Source organism: Oryctolagus cuniculus, chromosome 12 (assembly GCF_051225735.1).
Source record: "Oryctolagus cuniculus isolate XC-2025 breed Fujian yellow rabbit chromosome 12, ASM5122573v1, whole genome shotgun sequence".
Lineage (NCBI taxonomy): Eukaryota > Metazoa > Chordata > Mammalia > Lagomorpha > Leporidae > Oryctolagus > Oryctolagus cuniculus.
In genome coordinates, this window is record NC_142878.1 from 28936419 (window position 1) to 28958824 (window position 22406).

Genomic DNA, 22406 nt, shown 5'->3' on the forward strand with positions numbered 1-22406 from the left:
GTTATGTGGTTGGTTAACGCCAAAGGACTGACAAACCTAATGGTTAAAAACTGTCCATGTGCAGTGTAGCAAAGTGGAGACTAGAAGTAATTGCTAATTGCTAATGCTCTTTTGTTTTCACAGTTCATGTTTCTACTGCAGACAATTGCCTGCCCTTTGTCCAAATTATCCACCTATTTTAAAGCATCCTTTGCTTAAATTGTGGATATGGAATCATTAAAGTGCTATTTGTACATCGGAAGCTATAACTATGGGGTACAAAATTATCTGGTAACAAAGAACTAATTCGGCAGATTTTTTAGGTTCTGGATTTTTGTCTGACTTTCTTAACAGATAATTGTTTAACTGAGTGTTCAATAAGATAAGTTTTCAGCTTTTTAATTGAGATTATGGTGATAGCTTAAAAAAAATAGACACCCCAGGCTTTCCATTTGCTTTCAGGACTAAAGGTTCTAAATCCATAAATGTAAGGGTCCATACAGATTTAGCAACATTATTCTTGTTGCGTCCCTAGAGTAGGTCTTGGTGACTTTGTTGCCAGGTGGTGAGGATATTGCTGAGACAAAGCAAACTGTATACAATCTGACCCATCTCTGTTAGTGCTGCTGGAAATTATAACTGATGTACCATTTATTGAATAATTGCTACTGTAGTCTTCAAGAAAACAGTTGAAGTAGTCGAATCTATGCACTTTAATAAACACTCAGTGATCCTTTTTTAACCCAGAACACTGAAAATAGAATTGATCCCAAAAATGTCACATTTATATTAAATTTAGGGTTGTTGCAGAATGAATTAGAAGGTTTTAAATATGAAAAACAATTTTCATATGGAAATATTGTGATTAGAGTGTCTTAGAAGCCAATACATTTTTAAAGGAGGTGTGTGGAGGAAGAGAGGGGACAAGGTGCTGTTCTTTAACCATTCCCTGCTCCTACTCTGAGGGAACTCAGATTCTAGGAATATTATTTGTCTTATAAATACGCAATCTGATATTTGCAAACAAATGTCAAGTTACTTGACTGATTGTACTGAATGGTTAGTGTTTTCTTGAAGAAAATGGGTCTTAGATTTCAAGTTTCATTTAATTGCATGCTTCTTACTATCCTTTATATTCTCAAGGTATGCTCACGGATGTGAGGTTCATGTGAAAACAGATTTTAGAGAAAAGGAAAAGAAATATGAGGAAGAAGGAGGAAAGAAAGGGAAGGGAAGAAAAGGAGGAGGGGAAGAAAAGCAAAGAATGAAAAACAGTTCCTCAATCTTCTTTTTAAAATTTTATTCAGCATTTTATTGAAATACAGTATACCTACCAAGAAGCACATATAAGTATGTAGATAAATGAGTTTGTGATCCTCTGATCACACTTACAACCAATATCCAAACTGAGAACAGCACATTAGTTGTATCCCAAGAGTCCTCACTGGCCCTCCCCATTTCTTTTTTTTCTTTTAACTTGGCAAAGATTATATTGTCATTTGCATACTATGGTTCAGTGAAGCAATATTTTATAGCTCTATACTGAATGACAGGATATACACACAATTTTTAGACTTGCTGTACATACCAACTATCACAGATAAGAGGAAGCATGTGTTTTGGCCTTTTGTAGTCTGGCTTATTTCACTTAACATAATGGTCTACAGTTGTATCCATTTTGTTGAAAATGTCAAGATTTCACTTGTCTTTATGATTGAGTAACATTCCATTGTGTATGTATACAACATTTTCTTTATCCAGTCATCAGTTTATGGACATCTAGGTTGATTCCATATCATTATGGATTGAGCTGCTATAAATATGGGCATACAGGTATCTCTTTCATATGCTAATTTCATTTCCTTTGAATATGACTCATGAATGGGATTTCTGGTTTATATGGTAGATCTGTTTTTAGTTTTCTGAGGAATATCCGTATGGTTTTCCATAATAGTTGTACAAATTTGAATTTCCACTAACAGTATATTAGGGTATCTGTTTCCTTGCCAGTATTTGTTTTGGATTTTTGGATAACCAATCTAACTGGGGTGAGGTGATACCTCATTGTGGTTTTTATTTGGATTCCCCTGATGGCTAATGATCCTGAGTACTTTTTCATGTGTCTGTTGACCATTTCTATTTGATCCCTTGAAAAAATATTCTCTTGTATGCTTTTCCCACTTATTTTTTAAATTTATTTATTTATTGGAAAGGCAGAGTTACAGAGGCAGAGGTAGAAAAATGCTTCCATCCACTGGTTCACTCCCCAAATGGCCACAATAGCTGGAGCTGGGCCAATCTGTAGCCAAGAGCCAGGAGCTTCTTCCAGGTCTCCCATATGAGTGCAGGAGCCCAAAGACTTGAGCCATCTTCTGCTTTTTCCCTGGGTAAGCAGAGAGCTAGATCTGAAGTAGAGCAGCTGGGACTTAACTCTATACCCATATGGTGGCTTTACCCGCTACACTGCAGTGCCAGCCCCCACTTCTTAGTTGAGTTGTATGTTTTGTTATTTTTGAGTCTTTTGAGCTCCTTCCATATATTGGATATTAATCCTTTATCATATGCATAGTTTACAGATATTTTCTCCCATTCTGTTTGTTACCTCTTCACTTTGTTAATTGTTTGTTGTTGTTGTTGTTCAGAAGCTTCTTAGCTTTATGTAATTCCATTTGTCTACTTTTTTTTTTTTATTGCCTATGCTTTCCAGAAGTCTTTGCCTATGGCAACGTCTTGCAGTATTTCCCCTATATTTTCTTCTGGGAATTGGATAGTTTCAGGTCTTAGATTTAGATTCCTGATGTACTATGAGTTGATTTTTGTATAGGATATAAGGTAGGGATCATCTTCCTTTTTTTTCCTTTGTTGGTCCTACAATTGATCAATTTTGATTATCTTTTCAAAAAACCATCTCTTTATTTCAGTGATCTTTTGCAGTAGTATTGTATTAGAGCTTCTGTCTCCCCTTATATCCATTCACATTTGTTTTATAAAACTGGGAGCCCCAACATTGGGTGTATATATGTTTACTATGTTCACATCTTCCTGTTGAATTAATCTCTTAGTCATTACATAATGACCTTCTTTGTGCCTTTTAACAGTTTTTGTTTTACGTCTATGCCATACTACCCTGAATGCTCCCAATCTCTGAACTTAGACTTTATTTTTTAAATCTATTTAGTCTGGTATGAATTTAACAACTGCTGGCTTCTGACTTTTGATTTCCATTTGCATGGAGTATCTGTGTTTTTTTTCCTTTTCAGTCTATGTGTATCTTTATTGTGGAAGTGTGTTTCTTGTAGACAGCATACAGATAGGTCTTTTTTTTAAAAATCCATTCAGCAAGCCTATATTTTTTAGTTGAACAATTAGGACATTTGTAATCAAGGTTGTTATTTATAATAAAGGCTTGATCCTGCCATTTATCCATTAGTAATCCTATTGTTTATTTTGAATCTTTCTTGTTCTTTTACTATGAGGCTTTCTGTCTTCATGTTATTTCATGATACCCATTGTTTTCTTTTTTTCTGTGTGTAGTACATCTTTATGTACCATTGATAAGACCAGCTGGGTGGTTACCACAATAGACAGCAGTGGGTCTGTCATTCCTCCTTGCTGTCCCACGGAATCTCTGTTTGGTTCTTCCATTCTCCACTGGAAATTTCTCCCAGTAAGTCCACTGGAAACATGGCCTGTTATTTTTTCTTTCTGATATCTTTCAGTGGCTGAAGTCAGTGCAGTTTTTCATTGTGCAGCCATCTTGGGTTGATCCCACTCTTCAGTTTTCTAAGCAGAGAGGAGACACCATGCAGTGACCACAGAGGAATCTGATGGGACTTGGAACACTGCACTCTTGTGTACACAGGACTCTGGAGGCTCCTGGAGCTAACACCAAACTTCAGTGACCCTGGAGCTATTAGACCAATTGGTTTTCAGTGTGCTCGCTCCTTGCTGGGAAAACTCTGATGCACATAAAAGCTGTAGGACTGGTAACTTCAAGAATAGCAGTCTCCTCACAATTTTTGTTTTGTAGATTTAAAGCTTTTTTAAAGTAATATGTTTTTAAAAAATGAATAAGGATCTCTATTCTTGATATAATATACTTAAATCCCAAGTTCTGTTTAGCTAAACTTTCATTATCTCCCATTTCTTAATAGGTCCCTTAGAAAATGCTAAGTTCAAAAGCAGATTTTAAAATGTAATCCTATGATCATGGATAATAATAAATAAGAGTACAGTTGTCTGTAGTATGACAAGAATGAAATTGGCAAAAAGATACCAGCAGACACAGGAAAAATCTAGCTCTTTTGATATATGAAGAAAGGTGTAATTTATCTGCCTTTGAAGCCAACTTGACAGAGAAAGAGGTGTAGCCTAATGAGCTTCCCTGGCCCATCCAGGGAGGTGATTGGATCTAGCCAGCACTCTTCATAGTCCAGGTGAGAATACAATCATGTCTTTGAACGAACTTCCTCTCACATTTTTCCAAGTTCTCTGCAGAATTGGATATATATTATTGAGTATTTTCCAGGTAAAAATAACTTGTAACAACTGCAGAATATTCCTAAGTAAATTAGAAGTTCATTTTCCAGGCATATGGCTTGAAACTATAACAGGTTCAGCCTACATGCTTGCCTAAGGCTTATTCCTATAAAACAAATGTCACAGGAACCTGTCATTGTTAAACCAATAAACTAACTTTCATTGTGAGTTTTTAGAAGTATTAAAATAATTACATATATTTTGATTTACTTGGATAGCAATGCTTCATGTTATTTATTGCATGCATGTACACACACACCTACGTAGGTGTGTGTGTTTTTCTATTATCATTGGCATTAGTTCTGTCATTATAGTTAAGAAGCTACATTTTATTTATTTTGTATTCCTAGCATAGTATATTTTGCATTATAGTTATTTGGTAAACTTGTTGAATAAATGGAAGCTATGATAACAAATGGAATATATGTACATTTCACACTTCTCCTTGTATGCCTTTTTTATTGTGTTATTTAGGTTTCAGGACTATCCCAGGACTTGTTGCTTACATTTGAAGGTGTCCACGTATATGAAAGGAGAAAATGTCACATTATTCTGTCTTTTCTGGAATACCTCTTAGAGTTTATGAACTTTAAACTTAGTGAGGATTTCTTTTCTTCAAATACTTATTATATTATATATAATTTTATGTAGTGAAAAATAAGATTGAAAAAGAAATAGCTAAATCAAAGAAGAAAAAATGTTACACCTGCAAAGCGCATTTTTTCATTTAGTTTTACTTCTGCACTTAATCTTAGCCAAAAGATTGAGAAGTGATAGTTTTACTTCTGTCCACTTACACAATTTACAATTAAGAGAGTTAATTTTATTAATTGTATGAAGGATTTACACATAAATAGTATTTTTGTATACTTAAGTCACTTAAGTGAATAGTTATAATTTATGCTTATTATATGTAAATATGAAACAGTCTCTTTGGCTTAATGTTAATGTTCTAAATTTCCAAATGAGATTTCTTCATGACTAATGCTAAAGATAAGTTTAATTCATGACATTTTAAATTTAATTAAATCTGTATGAATGATTTAGACTGATTCTTGGTGGCCATGGAGGATCTTTTCCTGATAATTCTATGTACACCTGCATTATTAGTCTGTACAGGACAATTTGGAACTTCAAAGTGAAACTTCATCTTAAAGATGCACATCAGATGACATACTTCTTTCAGAAATCATGTTTTTTTTTTTTAAAAAAACATTTGTTTATTTATTTGAAAGTCATAGCAATAGAGAGAAGGGGAAAGACACAAAAAAAGAGATCCTCCATCTTCCAGGTCAATCCCCAATGGATTGCGGGTGCCGCGGCTCATTATGCTAATCCTCCGCCTGCAGCACCAGCACCCTGGGTTCTAGACCCGGTGGGGCACCAGTTCTGTCCCGGTTGCCCCTCTTCCAGTCCAGCTCTCTGCTGTGGCCCAGAAAGGCAGTGGAGGATGGCCCAGGTCCTTGGGCCCTGCACCAGCATGGGAGACCAGGAGGAAGCACCTGGCTCCTGGCTTAGGACTGGCGCAGCGCACCAGCTGTAGTGGCCATTTGTGAGGTGAACCAACAGAAGGAAGACCTTTCTCTCTGTCTCTCTCTCTCTCACTGTCTAACTCTGTCTGTCAAAAAATAAATAAATAAATAAGTCCCCAATGGATCAATGGCAAGCTAGGAAGTCCATCTTGTTCTCCCACATAGGTGTCAGGGATCCAAGTGCTTGGGCCAGCTTCTGCCTTTCTGGGTACATTAGAGGGATCAGAAGAAGAGCAGCCATGGTTCAAACTAGCACTCGGATATGGGGCACTCATATCAAGCAGTGCGGTAACCCACCGTGTGACAACACTGGCTCCAGTCAACTACTAATTTTTATGTCACCATTGCTGTTCTCAGAACTCTCCTCTAATATTGTCATATTGTCTAGAGTCAGTTTGAGCGACAAAAAAGAAATACTTCTGATGGTTTCAGTTTAATTCTGTCACCAAAGTGACTGGATTTTAAAAGTTTTGCTTTCTTTCCATAAAATAATTCTCAAAAGCAGAAGACTTACCTTGCCTCAGTAAGCATAATTTGAAGAGAACATTAATTTGGAGGATTTTCTTTTACTCAAATAATCTTAGTTTTACCACTTAGTGCTACGTATATATCTCTTAGCACATGCTTAACTTCTCGGAGCTTTAGATTAGTTTAGTTTAGTCAAAGTTGGCAGCCAAGAACTACATCCAGGTCTCCCTTAAGTATGCAAGAGCCCAAGGACATTTACCAACTGCTGCTGCCCTCCCAAGTGCATTGGCAGGGAGCTGGCTGGGAAGCTGAGCAAGCGGGACTCAAATCCAACCTCCAGTATTGGATGTTGGTATCCCAAGCAGCAGTTTAACCTGAACCTGAACTTTGGTTTTCTTACCCCCAGACAGGGAAACATTTTCCCAATTTTCAGTTAGTATTTGGAGATTCAAATATTTTTTAAAGTTACTAGAACACTGCTTACTTTTTAATACATACTGGCAATTACTATCATTAAGAGTATCCTTTTGATATGTAAGTTCTGATATTTTAACTTAAAAAATTCCATTTTCCTACTTGTTCCTCTTATAACCAATATCTTAGTCCGTTTGAGCTGTTTTAACAAGACAGCCATAAACAAATTTATTCCCTACAGTTCTAGAGGTTGAGAAGTCCTTGACCATGGATGAGGGGTCTCATCTGCTTTACATGTGACCCTTTCTTGCTCTGCCCTTGCGTGGTAGAAAGGGCGATTCAACTCTCTGGAGACTCTTGTAAGATCACTAATCCCATTCCAGAGCAGACCCCTATGAGCTAACCACCTCCTAAAGTTCCCACCTTTTGATGGCACACTGTCACATAAGCAGTCACACTTCACTCTTTCAATTTGGGACTGACACAGATATTCAGAGAGTAGCACCCTATTCCCCACATCCTGCTATATTTTAAGTTCCTTGAGGGCCAAATCAACTTTTTTCTTTTTTGTACCACACAACTACACATTGTTAGATTCTGTGAGAACTGATCCATTATAGGCATCTCTTCCAGGGAAAAAATTAACATTTAAAACTCTCATCATTAAGAAATTCTTTCTTTTATGTCCTTACTGGGACAAGATTACATTTATTAAGATAATACTTAATGTTTTAGGGCCTGGTACTGTGGCCTAGTGGGTAAAGCTGCCGCCTGCATGCCAGCATCCCATTTGGGCGTCAGTTCAAGTCCCATCTGCTCCACTTTTGATCCAGCTCTCTGCTTTGGCCTAGGAAAGCAATAGAAGATGGCCCGAGTCCTTGGGCTCCTGTACTCACATGGGAAAACCTGGAAGAAGCTCCTGACTCCTGGCTTTAGATCTGCACAGCTCTAGCTGTTGCGGCCAATTGAGGAGTGAACCAGCAGATGGAAGATCTCTCTCTCTCTCTTCTCTCTCTCTTCTCTCTCTCTCTCTGCCTCTCCTTCTTTCTCTGTATAACTCTGAATTTCAAATAAATAAATAGATCTTTAAAAAAATACTTAATGTTTTAAAAATTCCTTTTTTGTATTTTAACATGATTGATTATTAAATAGAACCCAACATTCATTACACAATGTTCCTCAAAATGAATTAAATACCTTTATTGGTTCTTTTATGGTTTAGAGTAGGTATTAGGAACATGAATCAACTAAACCCTAAGGCAAAGCTAACATTTTGAAAACATTAATAATTATATTTTATTTTATCTTACTGTTCCCATGGACCCTGTGCTTAAGTAATTTTCTTAAAAAAAAAAAAAAAGGGAAGAAATGTAATTCTGTTTGTACCCAGTTTAGACTCTATGCAGAGTAAGTTCTTGGATTATTATTTCATGTCAGCATGTCATATATAAATATTTCATGTCTTACTTCATTTTCCCATGAATTTACTTTGCTCTAGCATATTTGAAGATTGAACTTCCCATGTGGGCATATTATTTTCCAGGAGGTTTCTAGGAGGATATTACTTTAGCTGAATTCCTCCTGTCATCCTGGGCATTCTTTTGCGCTCTGTTGCTTCTGCCTTCCAAAAAACATAGCAAATAGACAACCACTTAAGGACTAGATAATCATCGTCCACAAAAATAGAAAGAAATTGCCCCTCTCTCAAGGACTCCTCACTTCAGAGCATGGATACAGTGCTTTCCACATCTAGCCCATGCCACTACACATTACCTGGAAAATGGATATTTGTTAGTATTGAGCTCATTTAAGAAAATAATACATCATTTGTTTTTCTATTTGTCTCTACTGCTGTTTTAACGTAGGTACAATCACTGTTCAATATTTAGAAAGATTTCATCTATTAAGTTTTATGTTGGGTATCTATGCAAAAAGGTAGATTGGAACCAGTTAGGTTTAATAACTCAGTGGTTAAAAGTGCAACTTAAGCCAGGCAAGGTTTGTGTTTGTTGATGTTGTTGGCTAAGTACATCTGCCCACCCAGTTGTGCAGAAATGAATTCAAGTGGATGATTTTAGTGTTTCCATAGTACTTTAAGGGTATTTCTCCCTCAAAACCCTCCAGATATGTGATTAAAGTAAATATATTTTTACTAGAAAACGGTATACCTCATTTCCTGGGGCCCTTTTCTCTCCTCCTTCCTCCTGTTTTTGCTTTATGAAAATATATTCTCTTTTAGGAGAAGTGAATATCAACACATTTTCCAATAATATGTTATTATAGATATTAATATTTGATATATGAAATTGTTGTGCCTTTATAATATTTGCTAGTTGAAAAAGAATTTATCTGTTTTCCAAAAATCAGCATAGTATTTCTAAATATAGAACTTAGGCATTTTTAAATGTGAGTACTATTATCTTCTCCAATGAAATAAAAAGCCAATAATAATCATTAAAATAATCACACATAGAAGTAAACAGTAATATAGCACATGAACATTGCTATGATGTTATCAGTTTTTTTACATTTTTAATGTTTATTTATTTTTAAGTCAGAGCGAGAGCAAGAGTGAGAGCAAGAGTGCAAGAGAGAGAGCGCGCGCAATCTTCCATCTGCTGGTTCACTCCCCAAAAGGCCACAATTACCAGGGCTGGACTAGGCCAAAGGCAGGAGCTTCTTCCAGGTCTCCCACATGGTACAGCAGTCCAAACACTAGGACATTGCCAGTGAGAAGGATTAGAGGTGGAGCAACCAGGACTCAAACTGGCGCCCGTATGGGATGCCAGTGCTGTGGACAGCGGCTTAACCCACTGTACCACAGCACCGTCCCCTATCAGTTTATTTTAAATATGCTACTAATATGCTTTCTGTAGAGGGATATATAAGTACAAAAACCATGAGTCTCTGACTAAGAAAAAATATGTGTAAGCACTTCAGGAGATAGGTGACAATGTAAGAAACTGAATATCAGAAAAGCGCTTTATTTAGTACGTGGTGTAGTCAATCAGAAAAGTAGAAGTCAGATGCTAGTAATGTCAGAAACGTGACTGGTATCCCTAGAACAGAATTGTTATCAGGGATATTATTTACAATTTATTTGATATAATTTTAAATACTTATTACTAGCCATAGATTTTTGACTTGTATGTATTATATAAGATTCTATTATCATGGATTATATTTTAATAAGGTACTTTGTAAACTCCTTTATGATATATTCTACTAAGAATCTTCTTAAATTCAACTGATTTGAAACTCAAGGGACTACTAGAGGCATGTTTGGTATCAGATGCAGTCACATGTACGTCAGAAATAACCTACACCTATCCAGCTCTCTTCATCATTCTCCATCCCCTCGAGACAGCTGAAGATGTCTCAAAGCTGCTTTATTTCATGATTGGAAGGGGAGGAGTGCTAGCTGTGTCTGGCGAGTAAGAGTCAGGGATGCTACTAAAAGTCTAATGCGAAGGGCCTCTCCTAACTCCAAAATGTAGTTCTTTGTTGGGAGAGGGAATCTGGCCTGCCAACTATCTGGCAATTATAGGGTGTTTAGATGCCAGTGGGATGCCCTTTCCCCATGTCATGATGACAACAATATCACCACACATTGCCATACGTTCGCTGATTAGAAAAATCACCCAGGTTAAGAACCAGTACCTAAATGATGTGTCATACATCAGAAGACAAAATTTACATAATATGAGAATGGGAACTCTGGCAGAATCCTCTGGCCCCTCGGAGCCAATGGCTCTTGTAACACATCTGTATTCACAATTTCCAGGGTTTTATTTATTTGAAAGATGCAGTTACAGAAAGAGAGGTAGAGATCTTTCATCTGTTGGTTCACTTCACAAATGGTCACAAGGGCTTGGGCTGGGCCAGGCCAAAACCAAAAGCCTGTGGCTTCTTTTGGTTCTCCCATGTTGGTTGCAGGGGCCTTAGCACTTGGGCCATCTTCATTGGTTTCATGGGTACAGTAGCAGGGAACTGGATTGGAAGTGGAGCAGCAGGGCAGGAACTGGTGGCCATATTGGATGCTGATGCTGCGGGTGGGTGGTGGCTTGTCCTGCTATGCCACAACACTATCCCCAGTATCCAGGATTTTTTAAGAGACCTGACAGTTACAAGAATCACCGACGCTGTAGCTTTACATCCAGCTTGAATAGTCCTCCAAATCCAAGAGCAGTCTTAGAAATGTTGCCTAAACTCAAAACTTCCCTTGTCAGGTTACCAGAGTTAGCACTAAGGCATTACAAGGAAGTCTGATTCTCAAGCAGCAGGGAAAGACTGTGTTTTTCTTTCTTTCTTTGTTTTTTAAATCCCTTTAACTACATCTATTCTTTTTATCTGCCATGATAAGCTTTCTTAGCAACTCTTTTACTCTTGTATTTTTATTTATTTGATCGTAATATTTGTAGTTTTGTATATTAAGCCAGTGTGTTTCCATCATACCTATTTTTTGAATCTTGCTTTTGATGCTTCTTCCGTGCCTGTCTTCTTTCTTTGTAGCCTTTTGGCTTCTTTATCTGGGTTTGGCAGGGAGTAGCTTACTTCATGCTTCCAATAGATCATTTTGATGCATCTTGTGAGTTCCTTTCTTCTAGCAAATGAGTATTTCCTTGAAGCCTTAAAGAGTACAGTAAACAAAAGCAAAAGTTGTTCAAAAGGAAACGTCAGAATTTAAGCTGACCAAGCATTCTCAAACTGAAAGATATTCTCCCTTAATTTTATCCATACAAGACTTCTTTAGAAATTACTTTCTCCTGCTTTCCAACTATTTTCAAAGAGAAAGAAGGCAAATATATTTTTTGAAATTACTGAATATTTGGATTTTCTTCTTTAATATTATTTAGCAGTTAACATAAAAGTTTTTAAATATTTCCCACAAAAAAGGTTACTAAGTAACTCCAGTACCATTGTTTTAAATATAAAAGGGTATAATCATACAAAACTAATCATGGGAGGAACACACAAAGAACTGAGTGGGAAATTTAAGGGTTTTTAAGAAAACTGCTGTGCAGTCAATTGTCACATAAATTGTTTATGCTGAAATGTGGGGATGATGTGGCAGAGGTTATCTGAAGTCCCTTCAGTATTCTCGGTTCCTTAGTGCTCATTAGTGTTAACAGTTTCTCTGGTGATTCTAGTATTGGAAGGTACATGTTTTAAAGATAGTTGCCTTGTGTACAAGAGAAAATGATGAAAATAATTCTTTGTAGCTGATATATAAATAATTTTTCAAAGTGAAATTTTCATTTTCAGTGCTCACTTGAATCCCTAAGGTACAATTGCATCAATCCATCATATGTATATACACACACATATGTATACATACATATATGTGTATATATGTATACACACATATATTTGTGTATATATACACACATACATACACGTGGAGATATAAAAATGCAAATATTTAGCAGTATGAATGTATGTTAGTTTGTCCATCCATCCATCTGTCTTGTCTCATTGTTGGCTACAATCAGCAGGTATATTTGTTGGATGAATATTCATTCTGCTTACTGTATTTTTCTTTCTCATTTTTTATGATACCGTGTATGTTAATTCCATTTAATTTCTAATCATAGTTAACTATTTATTCTCCTGTCTCCCAGTCACATCAGGATTCTGTTGTGCTCAAACTCTACACTCTTGCTTTGTAGCAAAATGAATATCACTATCGTGCACATCTTTTTCAAATTTGTATTTGAGATTTAATTAAATTCTGTGAAATGTCACCTCAGTTTCTTGATGAATTCAACAATCCAGTGTGACTGAAATTAAAATTGTGATTATCCCCTTAATTTTTCTCCTCTTGTATTCCTGCCCTAACTTAAAGGATCCCTCTTCTTGAAACCAAGTCCAGAGTCACCATTTTATCTCTATGTTTTCAGCATAGTTTAAATAATTAGCCAGTTTCAATTCTGGCTTTGATACTTCAACTATGCTTTCTGAGTTCACTTTCGTATATTTGTTATGATGCAAAGAAACCTCATAGGATTGTGCTAGATGATGCCTGGAAATGCTCAGTCTCACATTTGAAAAATGGATCACTCTCCCTAAATGTCACCTCCTTCTGAAAAAACTTCCCGACTTCTCCACTCCACCTGTTATTTTGAAGCGTGAGATCTCCTCCAAAGCATTCCTTCCCTTTCCCTCTACTTCACGTCTTCTCTTTCCCTTCACAGCATTAGTGTCAGATGAACTTTCTACTAGGAGTAGAAACACTTTCCATTGCCACCAACAGAAGGTAAAAAAAAGTGTATTGCGTTCCAGGAGCTTCCACAGCACTGTTTGCTCAAGTATCAGTTCTTGTATTTGCCTTCCACTCAGTGGTTCTCATTCAAGGATTAACTGCAACTGAATACTATTGGGTTAACTTGCTTAACTACCCTATGCAATAGAGGCATGAATGCCAAAATTGTTCCCTCCCTGAAAGCAATCTGTGGTGGTTAATTAATTGCAGGTCAAAGTTCAGTCTCCTAAAAGGGCAAATATTATTCTACATATGTGCATTGCAATCAAGGAGAGTGATTCATTGTCCTATGTAGTTTTTAACTAGGTGCTTTTTTTTGAAGTAAAAGAGTTCAACAAATAGTATGAAAAAGAAAACACTAATCCTTTTTTTAAAAAGATTTATTTATTTGAAAGTCAGAGTTATGCAGAGAGAAGGAGAGACAGAGGGAGAGAGAGAGGTCTTCTATCTGATGGTTCACTCCCCAATTGGCCACAATGGCTGGAGCTGTGCCAATCCGAAGCCAGGAACCAGGAGCTTCTTCTGGGTCTCCCACGTGGGTGCAGGGGCCTAAGGACCTGGGCCATCTTCTACTGCTTTCCCAGGCCATAGCAGAGAGCTGGAATGGAAGTGGAGCAGCTGGGTCTCGAACTGGTGCCCATATGGGATGCCGGCACTTCAGGCCAGGGCGTTAACCCGCTGAGCCACAGTGCCAGCCCCAGAAAACACTATTCTTCTACGGAATAGACAAGGGTTGTAAACAATCATCAAATCTCAAAATGTCCATTTCATTCCAATTCATTACATTTTAGGTACTCAGTTACTTTAAATCAGGGAAAACACATGCCATCCTTCTTTTGGGGACTGGCTTGTTTCACTATAATGGATTCCAGTTGTGTCTAGCTTGTAAATGATGGTTTTTTTTTAATTGCTGAGTATATACACCATAATTTCTTTATCCAGTCAACAGTTGGTGGACACTTGGGTTGATTCCATATCTGAGTTGTGAATTGTGCTACAGTGAACATGGGGTTACTAATAACTCTCAGATGCTGATTTCTTTTGGTTTGGGTAAATTCCCAGTAGTGGGATGGCTGGATCATATGATAGGTCTATATTCATATCTCTGAGCTATCTTCATATTGTATTCAACAGTGACTGCACCAGTTTACATTCCCACCAACAGTGGACCAGGGTACCTTTTTCCCCACATCCTTGCCAGCACTTGTTTATTGATTTCTTTTATGAGTTCCAATAGTCTCTTGGTAGAGTCTTTTGAATCCTCTATTTATAGAATCATCTCATCTCCAAATAGGGATAGTTTGACTCCCTTCTTTCCAATTTGTATTCCTTTGATTTCTTCTTCTTTCCTATTAGCTCTGGCTGAAACTTCCAGGACCATACTGAATAGCAATGGTGAGAGTGTGCATCCTTGTCTGGTCTCAGATCTTAGTGCAAATGCTTCCAGCTTTTCCCCATTCAATAAGACGCTGGCCATGAGTTTGTTATAAACTGACTTGATTGTGTTGAGTAATGTTCCTTCTATACCCAATTTGCTTAAGGTTTTCATAATGAAAGGATGTTGTATTTTATGAAAGTCTTACTCAGCATCTATTGGGATAATCATATGGTTTTTGTTCTTCTGTTTTTTAATGTGATACATCACATTTATTGATTCGCAAATGTTGAACCATCCCTGAACACCAGGGATAAACCCCACTTGGTGTGGGTGAATGATCTTTCTAATGTGTTGTTGGATTCAATTAGCTAGTATTTTGTTGATTTTTGCATGTATATTCATCAGGGATATTGATCTATAATTGGTCTGTAGTTTTCTTTCTCTGTTGTATCTTCTTCTGGTTTAAGAATTAAGGAGGCCGTCGCTGCAGCTCACTAGGCTAATCCTCCACCTTGCGGCGCCGGCATACCGGGTTCTAGTCCTGGTCGGGGCGACAGATTCTGTCCCAGTTGCCCCTCTTCCAGGCCAGCTCTCTGCTGTGGCCCAGGAGTGCAGTGGAGGATGGCCCAAGTGCTTGGGCCCTGCACCCCATGGGAGACCAGGATAAGTACCTGGCTCCTGCCATTGGATCAGCATGGCGCGCCAGCCGCAGCGCTCCGGCCGTGGCGGCCATTGGAGGGTGAACCAATGGCAAAGGAAGACCTTTCTCTCTCTCTCTCTCACTGTCCACTCTGCCTGTCAAAAAATAAAAAAAAAAAAAAATTTAAAAAAAAAGAATTAAGGAGATATCGGCTTCATAGAAGGAGTTTTAGAGGATTCTCTCACTTCCATTGTCTTGAATAGCTTGAGAAGAATCTGAATTTGTTCTTCGTTAAATGTCTGGTATAATTCAGGAGTGAAGCTGTGCAGTCCTGGGCGTTTCTTTGTGGAGAGGGTCTTTACTACTGATTGAATTTCCTTCGTGATTATTGCTCTGTTTAGGCTTTCAGTATCTTCATGACTCAGTTTTGGTAGGTTGTATGTATTTAAGAATCTATCCATTTTCTAGGTTTACCAGGTTGTTGGCATTCAGTTCTTTGTAGTAATTCAGATGATTCTTTTTATTTCTGTGCTATCTGCATCACATTTCCTTTTTCACCTCTGATTTTGATTTGGGTCTTCTCCTTTTTTTTTTTTTTTTTTTTTTTTTTGGCTAGTTGGGCCAATGATGTCAACTTTATTTTTAAAAACAAAACAGCTCTTCATTTCATTGATCTTTTATAATTTTTATTTCAATTGTATTTATTTTTCTCTCATTTTAATTATTTCTTTCCTTCTGCTTATTTGAGTTTTGATTTGTTGTTATTTTTCCTGGTCCTTGAGATACATTGATAGTTCATTTATTTTTTTGTGTTTCCAATTTCTTGATGTAGGCACCAATTGCTATAAATTTCCCTCTTAACACTGATTTTGCTGTATCCAATAGGTGTTTATATATTGTATTATCATCTTCTCAGGTAGTTTTTGATGTCTTATTTGATTTCTTCTATTTCCTACTGTTCATTCAGGAACATGTTGTTCAGTCTCCATGTGTTTGCATATAATCTAGAAATTCTTGAGTTGTTGATTTCCAGCTTCACTCCATTGTAATCAGAGAAGATGCATCATATGATTTCAGTTTTTTTTATTTTATTTTATTTTATTTTTTAGTTTGCTGAAACTTGTGCCATAGCCTTGCATATGGTCTACCTTGAGAAAGTTCCATGTAGTGAGAGAAGAATGTGTATTCTGCAACTGTGGGTGAAAAGTTCTGTAGATATGTTAGGTTCATTTGATCCGTAGTGTCGATTAGCTCTGTTGTTTCTTTGTTGATTTTCTGTCTAGCTGATCTGTCCATTGATACAAATGGGGTGTTGAAGTCTGCTATTACTATTGTATTGGAGTCTATGTCTCCCTTTAGATCCATTAACATTTCTTTTAAATTGCCAGATGCCCTGTAATTGGGTGCATATGCATTTGTTATAGTTACATCTTCCTGTTGAATTGCTCCCTTAATCATTACATAGTGCCCTGGTTTGTCTCAGCACACAAGCCACCACAGTCACTGGGAGCAGAGGCTTCTCTCTGCCCTGCCAGCCTGCCCGGTCAGCAGCAAGGCAGATGTTCCCTGCGCCAGCTCCACCTAGGTGTCGGAGGCTGCACGTGCCTCATCATTCTACCTGGTTGCCCAGCCGCCTCCCAGACAGGCTCAGAGTCAGTGGGGACTGCAGATTTTTCCCTCTGCTACAATCTCTGGGTCACATGTACACAAGAGACACTGGTGGAATGTTGCTCCCCCCGCCACTGCCTCCATGACTGCTGAGATGTCAGGCAGTTGCTGCAAGGGCGCACAGAAGCTCCCGCAGCTGCCGCCTAAACCCGAAGTGTTTCCAGGCAGCAGGCATTGCTGTGGGGAAGTTGGGGTGAGATACACATGTCCCCTCTGCTTCCACTTGGTCTGCGGACCCCCAGGGCTCCAGTCCAGGCTCACTCCACACTCTCCCTCCGGCTATATCACCTGTCCCACCTCCATCTCCAAGCTGCCTCCCACTCCAGCTCTCTGCTGCTGCAGTCATTTGTCATGTCTGTGTTCCTGCTGTGGGTCGGCACCCTCCACCCAGGTCCATGGCATTCCTCTTCCTCCTGTAGGATTTCCGGTGCAGTTTTCTCCCCAGTTCTCCCCTGATGGTGCACTTTTTTTTTATCCCTAGCCTAGTGCAGTATATCATTCCCTAATCCACCATCTTAGAATCTCCTCAAGATCATAAATTTTACAAAGCAATAAGAAGATAAGCATAGCTTGGAAATCATTATTGTTGTGGGCCAGTTAGTGTCCAAATTCCTGTTCCAGGTACTTTCTTTTTAGCTAGAAAAACATTGTAAGTACAGGCACAAATATGGTACACAAAGTGATAAAGTTTATTTAAAAGGTGAGGAAAACACACACGCACACACACACATGCACACGTGAGCATTGTTCAGAAATAGAATGGGCCAGGAAGGGAAAAGGATTAGGGAGGGAAGAACAGAGATGATGCCTCAGTACCCTAACCCATCTGCCTCCCAGGGAGATCAAGCTCCACCCAGTTGCAGTCCTCTTAAGAGGTTAAATAGGGGAGTGGTTATGGGACCCCTCCCCTGGTCCCAGATGAAGGGACAAGCATCCTGGGAAAGGATATTTTTGGTGACTGCTAGGCAGATAGGATTACATAGGGTGGGGGAGGTGTGGCTTCTAACTCATCTTCCTCCCTGCCTTATCCAATATGAGTCAATGTCTGTCTCTCTCTCTCTTTCAGAAGTTATTTATTTTATGTGAAATGCTTAAATTAAAATTATATTTCTCCTTAGCATGCATTTTTTGTGAAAAGTATGAGTTCCCCCTCACACAAGAAGTATGTTATAAAGCAGTATGCTTCTTATGTGTTTTTTAGAATTTATTATTATTATTTGAGAGGTAGAGTTACAGAGAGGGAAGACGGAGAGAAAGGTCTTCCATCTGCTGGTTCACTCCAAAAATGGCCACAATGGCCAGAGTTTGGCTGATCTGAAGCCAAGAGCCAAGAGTTTTCTCCAGGTCTCCCACATGGGTGCAGAGACCCAAGCACTTGGAACACCTGCTGCTACTTTCGCAGGACCTACGCAGAGAGCTAGATTGGAAGAGGAGCAGCCGGGATAGGAACTGGCACCCATATTGGATGCTTGCGCTGCAGGTAGAGATTTAGCCTATTAGGTCACAGCACCAGCCCTGCTTCTTATGTTCTAAATGTTTTAAATCAATTAATTGGGGTAAAACACACTAATTTTTTTCAGTACAAATCATTAGTGTTTGGATTTAAAAAATATTTGGATTGAAAAGTCCACTTTGACCTTGAGTGACGTCCAAATTACATTTAATAAATCATGTGAAAATCTTACAATATCCATCTCTGTGTTAGATTCTCTCCAGTAGTCTTGGGAATCTGTGATTATTTTCTTAGGCACCTGTTGAAGATTTTAACCTTCAGAGAAGCATCTCTCTCTCCCTCTTCCTCCCTTTCCTTTCTTCTTTCTCCTCTGTTTCACACACACACACACACACACACACACTTTGAGGAGATGATAACTTGAGTATCTTGTTCCTTGTTTGAAGATGGGACATGCATTGCCACTTGTTTGTTTTATATAATCAAGCTGATTTTCTTTAGAATTTTACATAAGAAATCCATAATTTTTTCTCTCCTTTAACTTCTTAAGATGGGTACAGTGCTATCCCTGCTTGTCCCCAAACTGTAACTTGATTCTTCTTCAGTTTATCAATGATCACTGAATTAACGAATGACCCACATCCTCCAACTTTAGGTTCTAGTAATTTGATTTTTTTTTATTTTAGTTAGCTCATCTATTGAATTACTTAACACTGATGTATTTATTCATGTCATTGTTAGGTAAAGAGGTCCTACAAATGAAAAATAGAAATGATTTATCTGTATTTCTAGTTTTTTATGTATATTTTAAATTTTTTTAAATTTTAATTTTATTTAGGATTTAACAGATTCAATGTGATTTGTAGATAGAATTCTGAGAACATGATGATATTCCCTTCTTTCCTCTCTCTCTCCTTTTTTCCCCTTCTTGCTGCAAATATAGTTTTGTAAAGTTTGTTTTATACCTTTGTCTAACCAATGATTAAGAGTGTTATAGTTATTATAGTTTTATTGATCTGTAATTACTTTAAAAAATTTACTGCAAGTAAAATTGTCATTTTTCCATTCAGTTGTTATTTGAAGCCATTGTCTATATTCCCACTAAACTAGGTCTTTTTGCTTTTTACTTATTAAACTTCTTATTGGGTGAAGTATTAAGCCTTTTTACTTTAATGTATATTTAAAATATGTTATCTCAAAAACTAAAAAAAGAAAGTGAGTAGGAAGGAGAGTGGGAGGGAGAAAGGAGAGGGAGGGAGGAAGGGAATGTCATTATGTTCTTAGAATTGTACATACAAACCACATTGAATCTGTTAAAAACTAAAAATTAAAATGAGAAATGATATATCTGTACATACTTCATGATATTTGATCTCACAATTTCACTGCCTTGAATTTTAATCTTTGTTATTGACTAAAAATCTGCACAGTTAGGCTCAGTTTATCTGTGAATTCCAATAGTTTCCTGTTGAAAATAAAATTTCAGCAGTTATCAAATTACACTAAAACTAATAGAGATGAAAGTACATGGCTTTGCTTTTAGCAGTAGTAATACTACAAACATTTATTTTAGATATGATGCTAATTTTCAAAAGTATTTGATTTCTTTTGCTGAGTAGATAACCTTTGACCCCCTTTTTCCATATAAATTATGCAAATCTATTTACACATTGTTAAAATAATAATAAAAATATAAACCAACCTGAAAAATAAAGAAGTCTACCTTCGGTATATCCTTTGTGCTTTACTTTGATTATTTTACATACTTTCTCTAATTTCTTCAAAATATCCCTATGTCATCTAAACTTGTGATATTGACATTATTTTGAGTTTTGAACTACTTTTGTTGAATTTATTGTTAAATGCTTCATTTTTTTCTGATTAATTAAACTGTTTCTTCTATATCTCACTTTAATCAGTATTTTAAATTGGAAACACTTAATTTGGCTAATAAATATGTTCAATCAAGAAATAGTAATATAGGGGCCAGCACTGTAACATAGTAAGCCAAGCCTCTGCCTGTGGTGCCGGTATCCCATATGGACATCGATTTGTGTCCTGGCTGCTTCTCTTCAGATCCAGCTCTCTGATGATGGCCTTGAGCCCCTGCATCCACATGGGAGACTTGGAAGAAGCCCCTGGTTCAGGTTGGCCCAGCTCCACCTGTTGTGGCCATCTGGGGACTGAACCAGTGGAGGGAAGACCTCTCTGTGTATCCTTCTCTCTCTCTGTAACTCTGCCTCTCAAATAAATAAATTAAAAAAGAAAAGGAAAAGAAATAGTAATTCAGTCAATAAAAATACTGATTTCTGTTGTAGACTAAAATAATTCAAATAATAATTAAAGGTAAGCATTGGCATAGGTAAGGTTATGATCTAATGTGGAAGCAGACAGAAACTACTTTTATTTATTTGGGAGGCAGAGAGAGTCAGGCATATAGACAAATACAGAAAACAGAGAGCTGCCATCTGCTGGTTCACTTCCCAGATGTTTACAAAGCCAGGTCTAGGAACAGGCTAGAACAGTAGCTGGAAACTCATTCTTAGTTTTCTGCTTGGGTGGCAGAGACTCAACTGAATGGACCATCAGTGCTGCCTCCACTATGCTGGCTTGAAGCTAGAATCGGCCAGAGCTGAGAATTGAACCCAGACACTCCAGTTAGGGATGTGAGCGTCTTAACTGACATCTTAACCCCTTAACCAAATGCCTAACCTCTAAATCTTTTAACATACATGATATTACAGACGTCTCCTCTAAGCAAAGATGAGGGGTTACTAGCTGATAATGCTTTTTCCAAACAGATCTATTATATGTATTTTTACATTTGAGTTCACCTATGTGAATAGACATTGATGTGTCTATTGATGCATGTGTAAAATGATTTTCCCTAATCTTCTTACTTTCTTCTGTTTCTCTCAATTTAAATTCCTTTATAAAATGGCTTGAGCCATGCAGTTAATTTGGGAAGTTGCCTCTCTCATGTTTCTGGGAGCTTCAGTTCTTCTCTGAGTTTGTCGTTCAGAGCTCTTCCTGTGTTTTCAGTGTGTCAGCACTCATCCCTATTCATTATAAACTTTGCCTCACATAACTTCACTTCCTGGGTAGGATCTCTCCCAAACAGAGAGATTCTGGAAGGTTTGCAGAAACTGCTGGAGGGGTAGAAAAACGGAGGAGGCACTGTGACTTAAAAGTGCCTGTTCCTAGATGGCCTTCACTGGCCTTCTCTCCAAAAGCAATTTCTCTGTGGGGGGGTCTTCTGCTAATTTCCCTCCGTACCACATTTTTTTTTTAACTTTTATTTAATGAATATAAATTTCCAAAGTACAGAATATGGATTACAATGGCTTCCCCCCCATAACGTCCCTCCAACCCGCAACCTTCCCCTTATCCACTCCCTCTCCCCATCCATTCATATCAAGATTCATTTTCGATTCTCTTTATATACAGAAGATCAGTTTAGCATACATTAAGTAAAGATTTCAACAGTTTGCTCCCACACAGAAACATAAAGTGAAAAATACTGTTTGAGTACTAGTTATAGCATTAAATCACAATGTTCAGCACACTAAGGACAAAGATCCTACATGAGGAGTAAGTGCACAGTGACTCGTGTTGTTGACTTAACAAATTGACACTCTTGTTTATGGCATCAGTAATCACCCTAGGCTCTTGTCATGAGCTGCCAAGGCTATGGAAGCCCCCTGAGTTCACTGACTCTGATCATATTTAGACAAGGCCATGGTCAAAGTGGAAGTTCTCTCCTCCCTTCAGAGGAAGGTACCTCCTCCTTTGATGACCCATTCTTTCCACTGGGATCTCACTCGTGGAGATCTTTCATTTAGGTTTTTTTTTTTTTTTTCCCCCAGAGTGTCTTGGCTTTCCATGCCTGAAATACTCTCATGGGCATTTCAGCCGGATCCGCATGCCTTAAGGGCTGATTATGAGGCCAGAGTGCTATTAGGACATTTGCCATTCTATGGGTCTGCTGTGTATCTCACTTCCCATGTTGGATCATTCTCTCCCTTTTTGATTCTATCAGCTAGTATTTGCAGACACTATTCTTGTTTATGTGA

The 22406-nt window shown here is 37.8% G+C and overlaps 1 protein-coding gene across 5 annotated transcripts in view; it reads left to right on the top strand.

The window, feature by feature from the left end:
• The window catches only part of MDGA2 (MAM domain containing glycosylphosphatidylinositol anchor 2), an 891422-nt gene that overhangs the window by 666718 nt on the left and 202298 nt on the right, over positions 1-22406 (top strand). The window lies entirely within an intron of this gene.